The sequence below is a fragment of the Epinephelus moara genome, chromosome 2, assembly GCF_006386435.1.
Source record: "Epinephelus moara isolate mb chromosome 2, YSFRI_EMoa_1.0, whole genome shotgun sequence".
Classification (NCBI taxonomy): Eukaryota; Metazoa; Chordata; class Actinopteri; order Perciformes; family Serranidae; genus Epinephelus; species Epinephelus moara.
The window spans coordinates 36,389,898-36,403,769 of record NC_065507.1 but is presented as its reverse complement, the minus strand read 5'-3'; positions in this window follow the sequence as shown (position 1 = coordinate 36,403,769).

Here is a 13,872-nt window from a genome sequence, read left to right as displayed (position 1 = left end):
CGAAGCCTTTTGGCACGAAACTGTCACTGCGCCAAGCTGGATCTGTCGACACCTCCCCCTGCTGCGCCACCACACCCATCTCAGCGCACCTCGGTCTGCCAAACTACCAAACTGAGCGCGTCTCGGGTTGCGCTGCTCGAAACTAGCTCTGCGCGGGGTTCGCCACCCTGTGCCACCATGCGCTGCGCCGGGAAACTAGAGCCCTTTGAATTATTTCCACCCAGCCGACAGTGGGACTTATATTCATTGTGCCGACAGTGGCTTGGAAAACCGCCCATAACCGTGTCACACAGGGAAGAGGGAAGAGGGAAGGCGGCTGGAGTTCCTCCAACATTTGCGGTTAGATTATCATATATTTTTATTGACAAAAATATAGGCTGCTTTGGCTGATTTTTTTTTATGCACACATGTGCCCCTAAATATTTTTTACAGTTCGCACACACGTATTTTTAGTCGAGTGAAACGCTCGGACTGTCGAGCGCTGGATCTGACAGCCTGAGCACATCGGCACAAAACGCTACGGCGTTCGAGATATTATTTATATCATGAGAAGTCAATACTTTCGGCAGCCTAAATCTTTTATTTAGAAACTATGGCGGGTCAAATTAAACTATGGCGGGCCGCCATAGTTTCGTTAATTAATGGGAAACACTGGCTGTGGAGGAAGAGAATGTTGCTGACTGACTGTGGTCCCAATCCCGTGCGTCTCTCTTCCAAGATGCGCCCACAGATACTAAAGGCCCGCTCTGAAGGCGCACTGGATGCTGGGATACTGAGGATAAAATGCGCCAGCTTTGAGAGACCTGGGAAGCGCTCTTTGTTGAACTTCCACCATTGAAGCACACTGTCTGGGTCTGGGTTATCAGAGAGCCGGGAGATGAGATATTCAGCCATTTCATCATCGACCAGCTTTGGCGCTGAAGCAAAGGACGCATCGTCTTCCGAGTCTGCATATCGGTCTGTGGCTGTGTTTTGCTTTTTGGCTGGTGGCTCATCCTCTGCTGTGGCCGAGACCAGGTCAAACTGCATCTTCTGAATAATTTCCTTTGCGCCTTTGGATAGGATTTGATTTATATATAAATAAATATGTATTTATAAAATGGCTCATGCTGTTATTCACTTAGCTATATATAGCTACTTAGGATTTTTAATCATTGTTTTTTATCTCCGTTTCTATTTTTTGACTGCATTTCACTTATTCTAATTTGTAATTGCACTGTTTTTTCTGTTTTTATGTCTGTAATAGGCTACGTACATACCTTTAACCACGTCTTCTCTTGCATCTGGGGGCAGCATCCATAGCAGTCGCATTTTAGGAGTCAGGAGCGTTGCAATCCTGTACATTATGTGGAGAGGGAATGCAGATGTGTCACTGGTGCTCATCAGTTCTTCCAGACGTGAGGCACACACATTGGCGACTTCAGAGAGCAAGGGCTCGAGGGATGCTGCTTGGCAGTGTTCAATGAGTCTCACAGACCACAGCAGTGGAAGTGATGCGCTGGGAGTGGGTGGAGTTGTCGGACTCTAGGTCTTTAGTAGCATCCTTGAATAACTTAAGGAACGCAACTACTGTTTTCAAAGTGTTTGCATTGATCTGCGCAATTCTTTCATACTGGTTGTTGCTCAGCAGTAATATGGAGATCTCCTCATGCTGTTGCAGTATGGAATCCAGCATATCATAATTTGAATTCCATAGTGTCTCGATGGACTGCTTCAGGGATTTCTTCAAGCTGTTTTGCAGACCTGAATGTTTGAAATATTTCACCTGTTTTTTTACACTGGTCAACAGTTCAGACAGCTCAGTAGTTTCAGCCAACACGGCTGGTGCAAATGCACTTCACAGGGTGACGTTCAGGATGTACGCGTTGCAGTTCAGCCTGGTGTATCCACGCAGGGCGGTGACTATGTTGGCTCCACGGTCAGTGACAAACACAACACGGCCAGATAGAAGTGACGCATCTATTCCAAATTCACGGAGTTTCTGGAACAGCAGGCTCCTGATATTCTCCCGTTTTTGATACACCACTCTCGAAGGGAGCCGCAAATAACACCCTGGAAACGAGGTCGAAGTTGTTGTTTGTATAATGGATGGTGCCGGATATGAATGAAGTTTTATGGTAATCCTCCGTCCATATATCTGTTGTGATGGCACAGCCATATGTTTCGATGATGGGCTTTATCTCCGCTGCCACTGACGCCTGCAGTGCTTGTGCTTGCCAATCGACATGTCTGGATACACTGGTTGGATGAGGTAAAACATCTTTTACATCAAATTTGCCATATTTAGCGGCGACATTAACAAAGTGTTGCACTATGTCAACAAAGCCTTTCCCGGCGACAAAGTCATATGGCCTTATGTCTCGACGGCACACTTCCACACATTTCTCAGTAGTTTCTTGTTTAATTTGTGTAGGGAGAACTTGTTTATCCTTGAAAAGCAGCTTACTTTGACCGGGGAGAACAGAGCAGGTGTGTCGCCTCAACCCAGAGGTGCCGGATTTGTGTCCATTGTAGACTAGTATTTTTGCACATTTGTCACAACTAACAAAGTCCAGTTCGCTTCCATCTTTGTCACAAACAATTAAGAAACTTCTCCAAATGTCAGACTTGCCTTGCTTTGTTTTTGTGTTGTAAAGACCTTGTTTGAGCTTCTTTTCGACATCATGAGTTGACTCCATCCTGTCGCTAGGCTAGATCTTCTTCTTCTGCTTCTTCTTCTTCTTCTTCTTCTTCTTCTTCTTCTCCTTCTTCCACTGTTTAATGGCGAGTGGCAAACAGTGAATTGGTGCATTACTGCCACCAACTGGTGGAGTGTGGATCAAAATGACTACTACACCTTTTAAAAAAAATAAAATAAAAAAATAGGCTACATCCCGATCCCGCAGTGTTTTTTTAAGCCGCCCGTTCCTGCCTGCAGCAAAGTTCAAACCACCCGCTCCCGCGATATTTGCTTTGGGTCCCGAGGGACCCAGCGGGACCCAATCCCAAATGCAGCCCTCTAGTCTGCAGCTTTGGTGCAAATGAAAGTGATAACAGGTGCAATGGAGAGGCAAACAAAAGACAACCCCCAAAAAGGGAATGGTTTGTTCTCTCCTTATCCTTCCTGACTGATTATTCTCTAGTTTTGTGTTCTGCTAGTATCCTTGTCACTACTGGTAGCATGAGACAGTACCTGCAGCCCAATCAGGTTGCACAGGTTGTCCAGCTCATTCAGGATGGCACATCCATACATGCAATTACTACAAAGTTTGCTGTGTCTGCCAGCAAAGTCTCAAGAGCATAGAGCAGATTCCAGGAGACCAGCCCTTACATGGGGAGAGCTGGACAGGGCCACAGAAGGGCATCAACCCAGTAGCAGGACCAGTATCTGCTCCTTTGTGTGAGGAGGAACAGGAGGAGCACTGCCTGAGCCCTACAAAATGACCTCCAGCAGCTACTGGTGTACATGTTTCTGACCAAACTGTCAGAAACAGACTCCATGAGGGTGGCATGAAGGTCCGACATCCTGTAGTGGGACCTGTGCTCACAGCCCAGCACCGTGCAGCTCAATTGGTACTCACCAGAGAATGCCAGTATTGGCAGGTCCAGGATGACCCTGATGAAGGCCACAAGCCGAAACGCGTCGGTCAATAAAGTTTCTTTTCCATACCACAAGTGTTGCTGGAGCTCTTTTGACATTTTTCAGTATTGGCAGGTCCCCCATTGGACCCTGTTTTCTTCACAGATGAGAGCAGGTTCACACTGAGCACATGTGACAGGGGTGAAAGAGTCTGGAGACACCACAATGAACATTATGCGGCTTGTTACATCATCCAGCATGACCGGTTAGGTGGTGAGTGATGGTCTTGGGGAGGTATATCCTTGGAGGGTTGCATAGACCTCCACATCATAGCCAACAGTACCCTGACTGCTGTTAGGTACCGAGATGAAATCCTCAGAGCGAATGTCAGACCTTAGGCTGGTGCAGTGGGCCCTGGGTTCCAGGGTAGGCAGTCCCTAGATGATGAAGGCACTGATGCCATTGATCGGCTCTCTCGTTCCTCTGACCTAAATCCAATTGAGCACCTATGGGGCATTATGTATCGGTGCATCCAGCACTGCCACAGACTGTCCAGGAGCTCACTGATGTCCTGATCCAGGTCTGGGAGGTGATCCCCCAGGACACCATCCACTGGCTCATCAGGAGCTTGCCCAGATGTTGTCGGGAGTGCATACAGGCACATGGAGGCCACACACACTACTTTTAGATTTTCAGCTTGAATAACTCATTCATCAAGATGTGAAATATGTGATTTAGGTGTTCCCTTAATTTTTTTTAGGCAGTGCACTACACCAACTTTTTCAACATTTTCCTCTGCCAACATTTTCTTCTGGCAACTGGGCTGGTGCAGTTGCAGATTTGGTGATGCTTCTGTCAAGTTTGATTGTTATTACAAACAAATAGGAGTGCATCTTTAATTTCAACTGGTTTATGGATTCTCATCATTTTTGTGTAGAGGAGTACGCAGATTCAGTGACTGGATACATAGGGAAATGCATTGAGGATGTCACTGTTTTGAAGCTCATCACAACACGCGCCAACCAGAAGCTGTGGCTGACAGCTGAGGTCCATGCCCTGTTGAGGGCTCGGAATGCCACCTTCAGATCACAGGATGAGGTGTCTCTAAGGACATTGAGAGCTGAGCTTTCCCATGCCATCAGGCCTTAACAGACTATAGATCCACACCTCAGGCTAAAAAAAGTGATTGTCACCTTCCTGACAAACTAAATGACTTCTATGCATGGTTTGAGGCGCTGAACAACATGCCTGCATGTCATAATAATGACCCTCCCCCCGGGGAGCAGGTACTCAGAGGAAGACCCTGTCCAGAATTAACCCTCGCAAGGCTGCAGGCCTCGACAGCATACCTGGGCTGGTGGTTAAGGACTGTGCAAACCAGCTGCCAGATGTCCTCACAGACATTTTCAACATCTCCCTGAGCCAAGCTGCTGTTCCTTCAGGCTTCAAGAAAACCACCATTATCCCTGTGCCAAAGAAGTCAACTGTGAGGTATCTCAATGACTACCACACTGACCTCCATCATGATGAAGTGCTTTGAGCGGCTGGTCATGAAAAATGTCAGATCTGCCCTACCCACCTCACTGGACCCTCTTCAGTTTGCATATCGCCCCAACCGCTCCACTGATGATGCCATCTCCTACACCCTGCATTCAACCCTGTCCCACCTGGACACCAAGAGCACCTACATCAGAATGCTGTTAACAGTTCAGCATTCAACACCATCATCCCCCAGAACCTGGTTTACAAACGTTCCCTGGATGGGCCTAAGTACCTCCCTCTGCAATTGGATCCTAGACTTCTGACAGTAAGAAAACAGACAAGTGTGTATTGGCAGCAGAACATCAGGAACAAACACGCCGAACACGGGTGCCCCCCAAGGTTGCATGCTCAGCCCATTGCTGTTTACTCCGCTCACCCAATGTTGACAAAACGAAAGAGATTGCTGTGGACGTCAGGAGGACGTCGGCTGTCCACTTGCCTCTATTCATCAGTGGCTCTGCAGTGCTAAGTACCTAATAGCAGACCACCTCTATAACCAAGACGGCACATTAGCCAACGTTGCTAATGCTGCTGGTCCTTTTTTTTTTTATGTATCGATGTACATTATTTATTTTCCATCCTGTGTATTTTTTAGATTCTTAGGTCCTTTTATAGTGTCTGTAATGTCTTGCACATGTGAATGTTATGCTGAGCCCTGTCAGAGAGGAATTTCTGGTACCATTTGGTTCAGACAATAAAGTACCTATTCTATTCTATTCTATTAGCACCTCCCCTTCTTGCGGTGACTGAAGAGTGCCAGTTTGCCACCACCCATTCCAACCCCCTTGTACAGAGGCACTGTGGAGAGCCTCTTGACTGGCTGCATCACTGTGTGGTACGGTAACTGCAGAGCAGCAGATCGCAAGGCCCAGGACATTTTTCAAAGAGGCTGCGCACGCAGAGCCTCCACCATTGTGAAGGACCCCTCCCACAGTCTGTTTGCCCCCCTGCCATCAGGTAGAAGGCTTTGCAGCATCAAGTCAAGGTCTGCAAGGTTCTGTAACAACTTCTTTCCTCAAGCTGTTTCGACTCCTTAACACCCTGCATCCGCACATCCCATAGGTTCACCCCGACCTCCCACCCCCCCCTTCCCATTCTACAGAAACCCTGCACTACTACATTTTACACTCGACATTGTCACCTGCAGTGCATCCATGACTCTCATGCATAGTTAGTCTACACTGCTATTTCTTTATTTTCATAGTTTTTTAACCTGTCATTTATTCCATTATGCACTTTGAATACCAGATGCCTCTTAGTCCAGGGCACCTTACATTCTAAGTGTGCTTTTATTTGTTTGTATATGTACACGTGTGTATATATGCATATATACTGTATGTATATGTGTGATGTGTATTTATCTTTTATAACTTGACATGATGTGCATGTGTATATTTAGCTACTTTTTATCTTTATATTTTTATATTTTGTAAGTGTATGATGGCACCTTGGGGCTGGGAGAAAGCACAATTTCATTCCCCTGTACTCTGTATGTGGAAATTACAATAAAGTTGAACTTGACTTGATTTTGTTTTTATATTAAAACATTTAAAATAATTAGTGTTATATCAGAGTAATAATCTCCATCTGCAATTTGGAGTGCATTTTGACTTTAAAAAGACACACTTTGATGGGCTGTGTGATAATGAAAAATTTCCTACAGCACAAACCACCAGACTATTTATTTCCTAAGTAGCTGTGGAGAGAGAGACCCGTATCTCTATATTATCATGATCAATAAACTTTAACATTTAGTATTTTCTTAATTAAGCATTTAGTGTTTATTTTCATTGCCAGAGAGGGTTGGGCTTTAAATATCCTAGTGCAGCTGGATATCTAAATAACGTTTATTTTATAAGTTGCTGTTGTTGACGTCTCCCCCTCACTGCACACTGCAGAGTACCAAGACTCGGCTCGACTGAGGAAAGATAACTTTTAGCCTTGTTTTCATGCAACTAAAATATGGTTATTAAAAAAACACAATGCTGATGTGTGATTTTCCAAAATGTAATCATTTTAACTCAACAGCTAGCAAAAATGTTGGCATTGTACGTTTCTGCAAACCACAGATATGTTACATTTTTACATTGTTATGTAATGGATATGCTGAAACTTTACATTTCAACAATGTGTGCGGTTTGGCTAAGACACAAAACCACTTTGTTATGTCTAGGAGAAGATAATGTTTTGGTTTAAAATAAACTATTTTGTGGGCAGGATATGAAATAAACCTCGGCTTTTTGTGGCACTATCTCCAGAGGAAACACAGTAAGGACTAGCTAAACAGAACCGGTTTCGTTGTTTTTTTGGCCTCAAACAGGAGTCTGCAGAAGAGCCGGACACTCAATACAGGTATGGGATGATACAGGAGTCATTTGTCCAGGAATGGCATGGGACAGGAGTAAAGAAACCACTCTGTGGCACCCTCTGGACTGCAGCGGTCTGCAGCTTGGCAGGCATCTTGCTCAGGTAACACATCATCCACCATCCCCTCCACCTCCTGACGACAAAGTCAGCAGGCTGCTCTCATTCACTGTTCATTCATTTTCCTGCACTAAAATTTGTACCTACCCTCTGTCAGCCCGTAATTTGTGTTTAATCGGCATATTTGGGAAAGGATGCGTTCATGTGACAGATGTGCTAACAAGAGTAAAGAATAAAGAAGGAAGTAGATCATGAGGAGGCAGTGGATGGGTCACAAAAAGCAAGATTTTTCCCTGAAGAGTGCTAAGGAACTGTGTGAACTTTGAGTCATTTTAAAGTATGTCCTCACCATGCATCTTTGTCTAAACCTAATGACAGTGACTTCTCACCGAAACCTGATCTCCATAACTTTACCATAAGTACGTTAAGTCATCCTTGGGGTGCTAATTTGTAAGGATATCATACAAACCATTAAGTGTGCATTTTTGTAGGCTATTATACAAACCATTGTATAAGTGTACGTTGTAGTCAGCTCATATACTACATCACTTTATTAGACGAATATGATACATATATAATGTGCAACGTGTTGGTGGTTTGCAGAAACGTACAATGCCAACATTTTCTCCTGGGCACTGTGTTGCTGTTTCATGCTCTCAGAATCAGCACCTGCAAGTGTTTTCTGTGAGCAGAACATTTGTTTTTTTATCTTCTTGCACAAGTGGATAAGTCATGGGTAAGTTACTGCTCTGTGCCCACATTAGGACACTGAGATTGAGTTTCAACAAGATAAGAAGAAAAGGTGCCAGTCAGCCTTCAGGGATGTACAGATAACAGAATGATTCCCGAACTCTCATAGCTGGATGCCGTGTCCTTTTTTCCTTTGGATGTTTTGGTTGTTATGGGGCCATTAAACTTAGAAAATACTGTTTGTCTGTTGTTGTTTGTTTATTGACATCATCACTGCCAGTGATGAACCACAACAGGATAAAGCATCAGTAAGTGCTTTAAGGTAAATTTTTAACAGTTTTACAGCTGATCAAAGAAAATGTTATATCCGCAGTTCCACTCTCAGCTAATGTGTATATTTTTAACTGACAGGAGAAAACACTCTCTGAAGGAGGTATGTACAGGGACATTATTCCTGGAAGGACATGTTGCTGTGTAGTTTTAGTACAACTAAATACATTCTAGCTACCTTGATTTTTTTTTCTGGCGTAGTATCTCATAATCACAAAAATCTGCATGGGTTAACACTATTGAAATGAAACTAAAGAAACGAGTGAAAATGTTCCGAAAGGCTTCAGTTTGAGCAGCCCGGTTGCTAGAAGACGTTGGTGTTGTAGGTTTCTGCAGTCCATGAATACATAACATGTACGTTTCATACACATTATCAACATTTCTTAAGTGACATAGCGATGCAGTTAGGAGGTAGGTTGGGGTTGTCGAAGGGTCGCAAAACACAGGACTTTCCTTTGGGACTTCCTCCAGGAGACCAGTGTTGGGAACAATATTTACTTTGAGTAAACTTTGAGGCATTTAAATGTGTGGCCTCAATATGTTGCTTTTTCTAAAGCGAACCACAGTAACTTTATATTTGTGTCAAGGCTTTATGTTGATAAATTAATGTCATTCATGGGTCACTAATTAGGAGAATGTCAGATGAACTGCTGTATGAGAATACGTTGTTTTTTATTTACAAAGACTTCACTGCATTTCCTGCCAGGATAGTGCCACAAAAAGCAAGTATTTTACACCGCAGCATTATCTTTTCCTTACCATAACCATACGCTTAGGATGAGCCTTAACCTTGCCACATATTAAGCACAGTGTTTTTGAAAAGTAGGTTTCACTATATCTGCTACATAATAACACTGAAATGTATCTGTGGTTAACAGAAACTATGTAACCCACTTCTGATAGGGTACACAGAGTAGTTAAATAGTTAGGACCAGTGTCTAGATTCATAGGAGGGATTTAAAGAGAGAATGACACAATAAGTAGCTGGAGCCAGATGATGGATTAAATGTAAAAATATATTAAAGGCACTTTGGAAAAATAACAAAATAAAATATTTGTTTAAACCAACACTGTAGCTTCACTCAACCGGTCGAGACTCTTAAGTGCATTCAATGCAACAAATCAACAATATTTCACCCTTTTGAACAGGTAAGGCAAATCACATAAAATTGCACAGTTCATTTTAAATAACAGTAAATGTCCCTTTAATTGAAAAAGAGTTCAATGTTCCTTTGTTCCGTTAAGTTCAGTTCAGCTAGCATGAGTCAGACAGTCAATTTCAGTCAAGCGTTTTTTATATCAGTCAAGTCAGGTAGTGAGGTGTGACCTTTAAGCCTGATTTATTGTCCTGCGGCGTACCTACGACATGCCTACGTTGTTGCCGTGACGCCGTCGTGAACCCTTCGAACTTCTCTGTCACTCCATTTCGTCGCGGTGCAATTCACCGCCAGAGCGGTAGGAGGCTGCGTTCCTTTCCTGAATGGTTATCATCGTCTCTAGTTGATTGTTTATTTAGCTTCCCGGCTTTTCCGGTCACAGAGAAATGAACGCGGAGCACGGACAGACGGCTCCGTCCATATCCGTATCTGTATTGAACGTTGAGCATAAATGGGCCTTAATACTGCAACATCTACATCGCAACAGAAGATGTTTAAAGATGGCAGGGATGGCGCAATCTGGAAATACGGAACCGGAAATGCGTTGCTACCAAGCAAACCAATCACAGCCCTCTCGGTCTGCGCTGGGTTTGCGTCGCCTCGACGTGTAGTTACATTTTTGGGGAGGTGCACGTCAGGCTACGCCGGGGGCTACGGCGAGCCTTCTGCGTAGCCACGTACCCTACGACGTAGCGACGTCGTTGATTTAACGCAGGACCATAAATCAGGCTTTAGTCCTACCACAGAGGTGAAAGGGGAAAAGACGGGAAGGGGGGTTTCCTCCTTGGGGCAAGGGTGATGTCACTCCAGCTCCTCGGATGAGGAGATGCTCAGTTTCACAGTTGGCTCGCCATCTCCTTCGTCAAGGAGAATCTGAATCCACATCTAAATCTAGGGGTTTTCTCCAGGGAATCTCAAAAACCTAGCCTGTGCAGAAACAAGGCTATTACTCTCTGGGTTATGTCTGAGTTCCTGTCTCTTATGGCCGTAATAAAATCACATCAAAATTGTTCAAACACTACTGTAACACAATAGTGATTAACTTCATGAATTACTGTTGCGCATTTCTCATGAAATTTTTCATCCCTTTTAACATAACTTATCTTTTTAGCTTTTTAACCATGAATTATTATTATTTAACATATTACACATTAAATTATGATTATTCACATTTTATCCATGAAATAGACATGTATGTATCTTTTTTAAATCAGGAGCTAATGACAGCACATCAGCATTGATGTTACACATCACACAGTAGTTTTTCTTAACCATACTGCATATTATTAGCACTAGTGGTGCATAACAGGACAGCTATGCTGCAAGTGTACCCAGTATAACATAAAAAGAATACAAAAAATAATTAATCCACCACCAACAGAAAATTGACTTATTACTCATATTGCATATTTTTCTATCAGGTTACCAATGTAAAAATTATGCTGCTTTAACACTNCATCAACAGAAAATAATTGACTTATTACTCATATTGTAAACATAAAAAGAATACAAAAAATAATTAAAGAATACAAAAAATAATTAATCCACCATCAACAGAAAATAATTGACTTATTACTCATATTGTGTATTTTTCTATCAGGTTACCAATGCAAAAATTATGCTGCTTTAACACTCTTGATATCATAGCAGTGTGTAGAAAGTCAAGTTCACATATTAGCAAAGAAACAAACTTTCTACAGGACCTCATGACGACACGTTGAACTTGCTATTGTTAGCTGCAGTTAGCCACATTAGCTTAGCTCGGCTCAACTCACCAAGACGCTGCCAAAAGTTGTTAAAACTCCTGGCGCACAGGTCCGTGGATCCAGTCGGTCACTTCACACTCAGACTTCTGCTTAAATTTATACAAACCACTAGTTTTAGTTTTGCTAGTTATCAACTCATTTAGCAATATGTCTGCTTCATCTGCTCGTGTCGTTTCCGTGCTTCTGACTGATAGCATGCTACGTGAAGAGGGTGGGACTTGACTCTCCTCTCCAATCAGAAGTCTGCATTGGCTGATTGAACCAATAAGAATCAAGTATAGGTAGGATACCTGTGATTGACACCTTGATTAGCAAACAGAAAATAAAATGTGCTGGAATTAAATAAATAATACATAAAATAGCACTGGGAGTAAAATAACGTTACAGAGCTCAGTTTTCTACTGGGTTACACGTACAATGCCAACAATTTTTCTGGCAAGTGGGTTGGTTTGTGCAGATATACAGTACAGAGACATCAGTAAGAATAATCCATGTTGGGTTTGAGACAAGAGCTTTCACACAGTGATAAAGATAGTTTGGCAAACACACAAACACACACCTCCTATCAGACATATGCAGATGAGTGTACACTGGCTGTTGACATCTGAACCCAATTATTGATACTGTTGCTATATGACAGACAGACGTTGAATCATCGCACAAATATAGGCCTATCTGCTGATGGTGAGGTGATTTCTGTGCATGCCAATTTCAGACTTTCCTCCTCACTGTGCTGTTATTTTTATATGCAAATGTTTATACTTCTTAGTCATATGGATTAAATTACATAATCAGCATTCAGCCTATTGATTGTCAGACTTTTCCACAGTTGACTGATAATAGTACTTTCATTAGCCTGATTCACTGCACTTTTCTGAACAGACAGCTGCTCTATTGTTGGCCCGTGTTTATTAACCGGTGCCATTTGCTCAAAGAGAAGAGAGCGAAAACTGGCACGTGGCCCTCAACCTCACATCATCATCATCATCATCCTCTACATCACCATTTAGTCACCAGAAGCGTGGAGCAACACCCCGTTCATTCAGCCATCGTCACAGATAATGCTCTCCTCAGTGTGTAACTTCACCGCTCCAACAAGCACCATTACAGTTGGAGTTTGCAGCATCTAATTTCACAGTGACACGGTTAAACGCTAGTGATGAGAGAAAGGTGTAGCAAATTAAAATAAAATGGGCTGCATGGGTTATTCAGAGGTACTGCTATCATGACCATTTATTGAAGCTCATTTATTTCATATCACTTAAGCTTTCAGTTTCGCATTACACAGCATAACATTTGTCTGTGAAAGCAGCCTAACTGTAGACCACTATCATCATAACAATAATAAAATATCTCTCCTACACCTTTAGATTAGACTATTTAGAATATTTGGAGGCTTACTTAATGGATTTCATTTCCCCCTGCATTACAAAGATCATGATGTATTATAGATTACTGTATATCATGAATTAGTTATTAATCTATTATGTAGAATCTATATATCTGTGAAGCAGGTCTGCATTAAAATGTAATTCTCCTTGAGTTTAATAACCTGTAGACCTAATAGCTGACTCTATTATTATGGTTGCATTATTCACCGTAGATGTAAAGACAAGGTCATTATAGAAACAAAGCACACCCCGTTTTATTACCACCAGCTCTGTTCAGTCATGTCTGACCCATCAGCATGTTTTAGTGCTCCGCTGTCAACAGCTGTGTTTGACACTCTATCACAATAACTGAAAAGGTGCATTACTCTTTGCCTCTTCCTGGCTTCATCTGCTCATGATAGTGCTGCAAGCACAGGTGGACGAGGAACTACAGTGATTTAAGGATAACTATTTGTCAAAAGGTTAACAAGAAAAGTGGCAATGAGTCTGTAGAGCTCTGTTCCACCAAACACTTCCGGATAGTACCTTTGGAACCAAAAGTAGCCTTTCAGACATGGTACTTAGAACCGAGGTCTGCCAAGCATTTTTACCGCAAACAGTACTCTTAACCCTATGGGCCCTAGGCGTTTTTGGGGTATTTTTACTGCCTTTACTTTTAAGCTCATATCACAGTCATTATAAAGGCTACATACACATGCTATATCTTGTTTGGGTTTTTTTTTCAGGACAATCTGGGCTAACCAGATTTGCCATCATTTCATGTCCTTCTATGTGCCTGTATTTTATATTAATTTTTATATCAATGAAAAAAACCCAAATCTGTGTGACTAAATTCTTACATTTTTACATGTATCTCACCATAGCAAGTTGGAAAATGACATATTCTGCCATATATGAAGAGGGGAGACTCTCTGGAATCTGGCATTATAAGAATCATGATGGTGGGACATTCTGTCACTTCACAGCTGTCCAAAACATGTGGTTTGTGCCAGGCAGACATGATTGCCAGTATT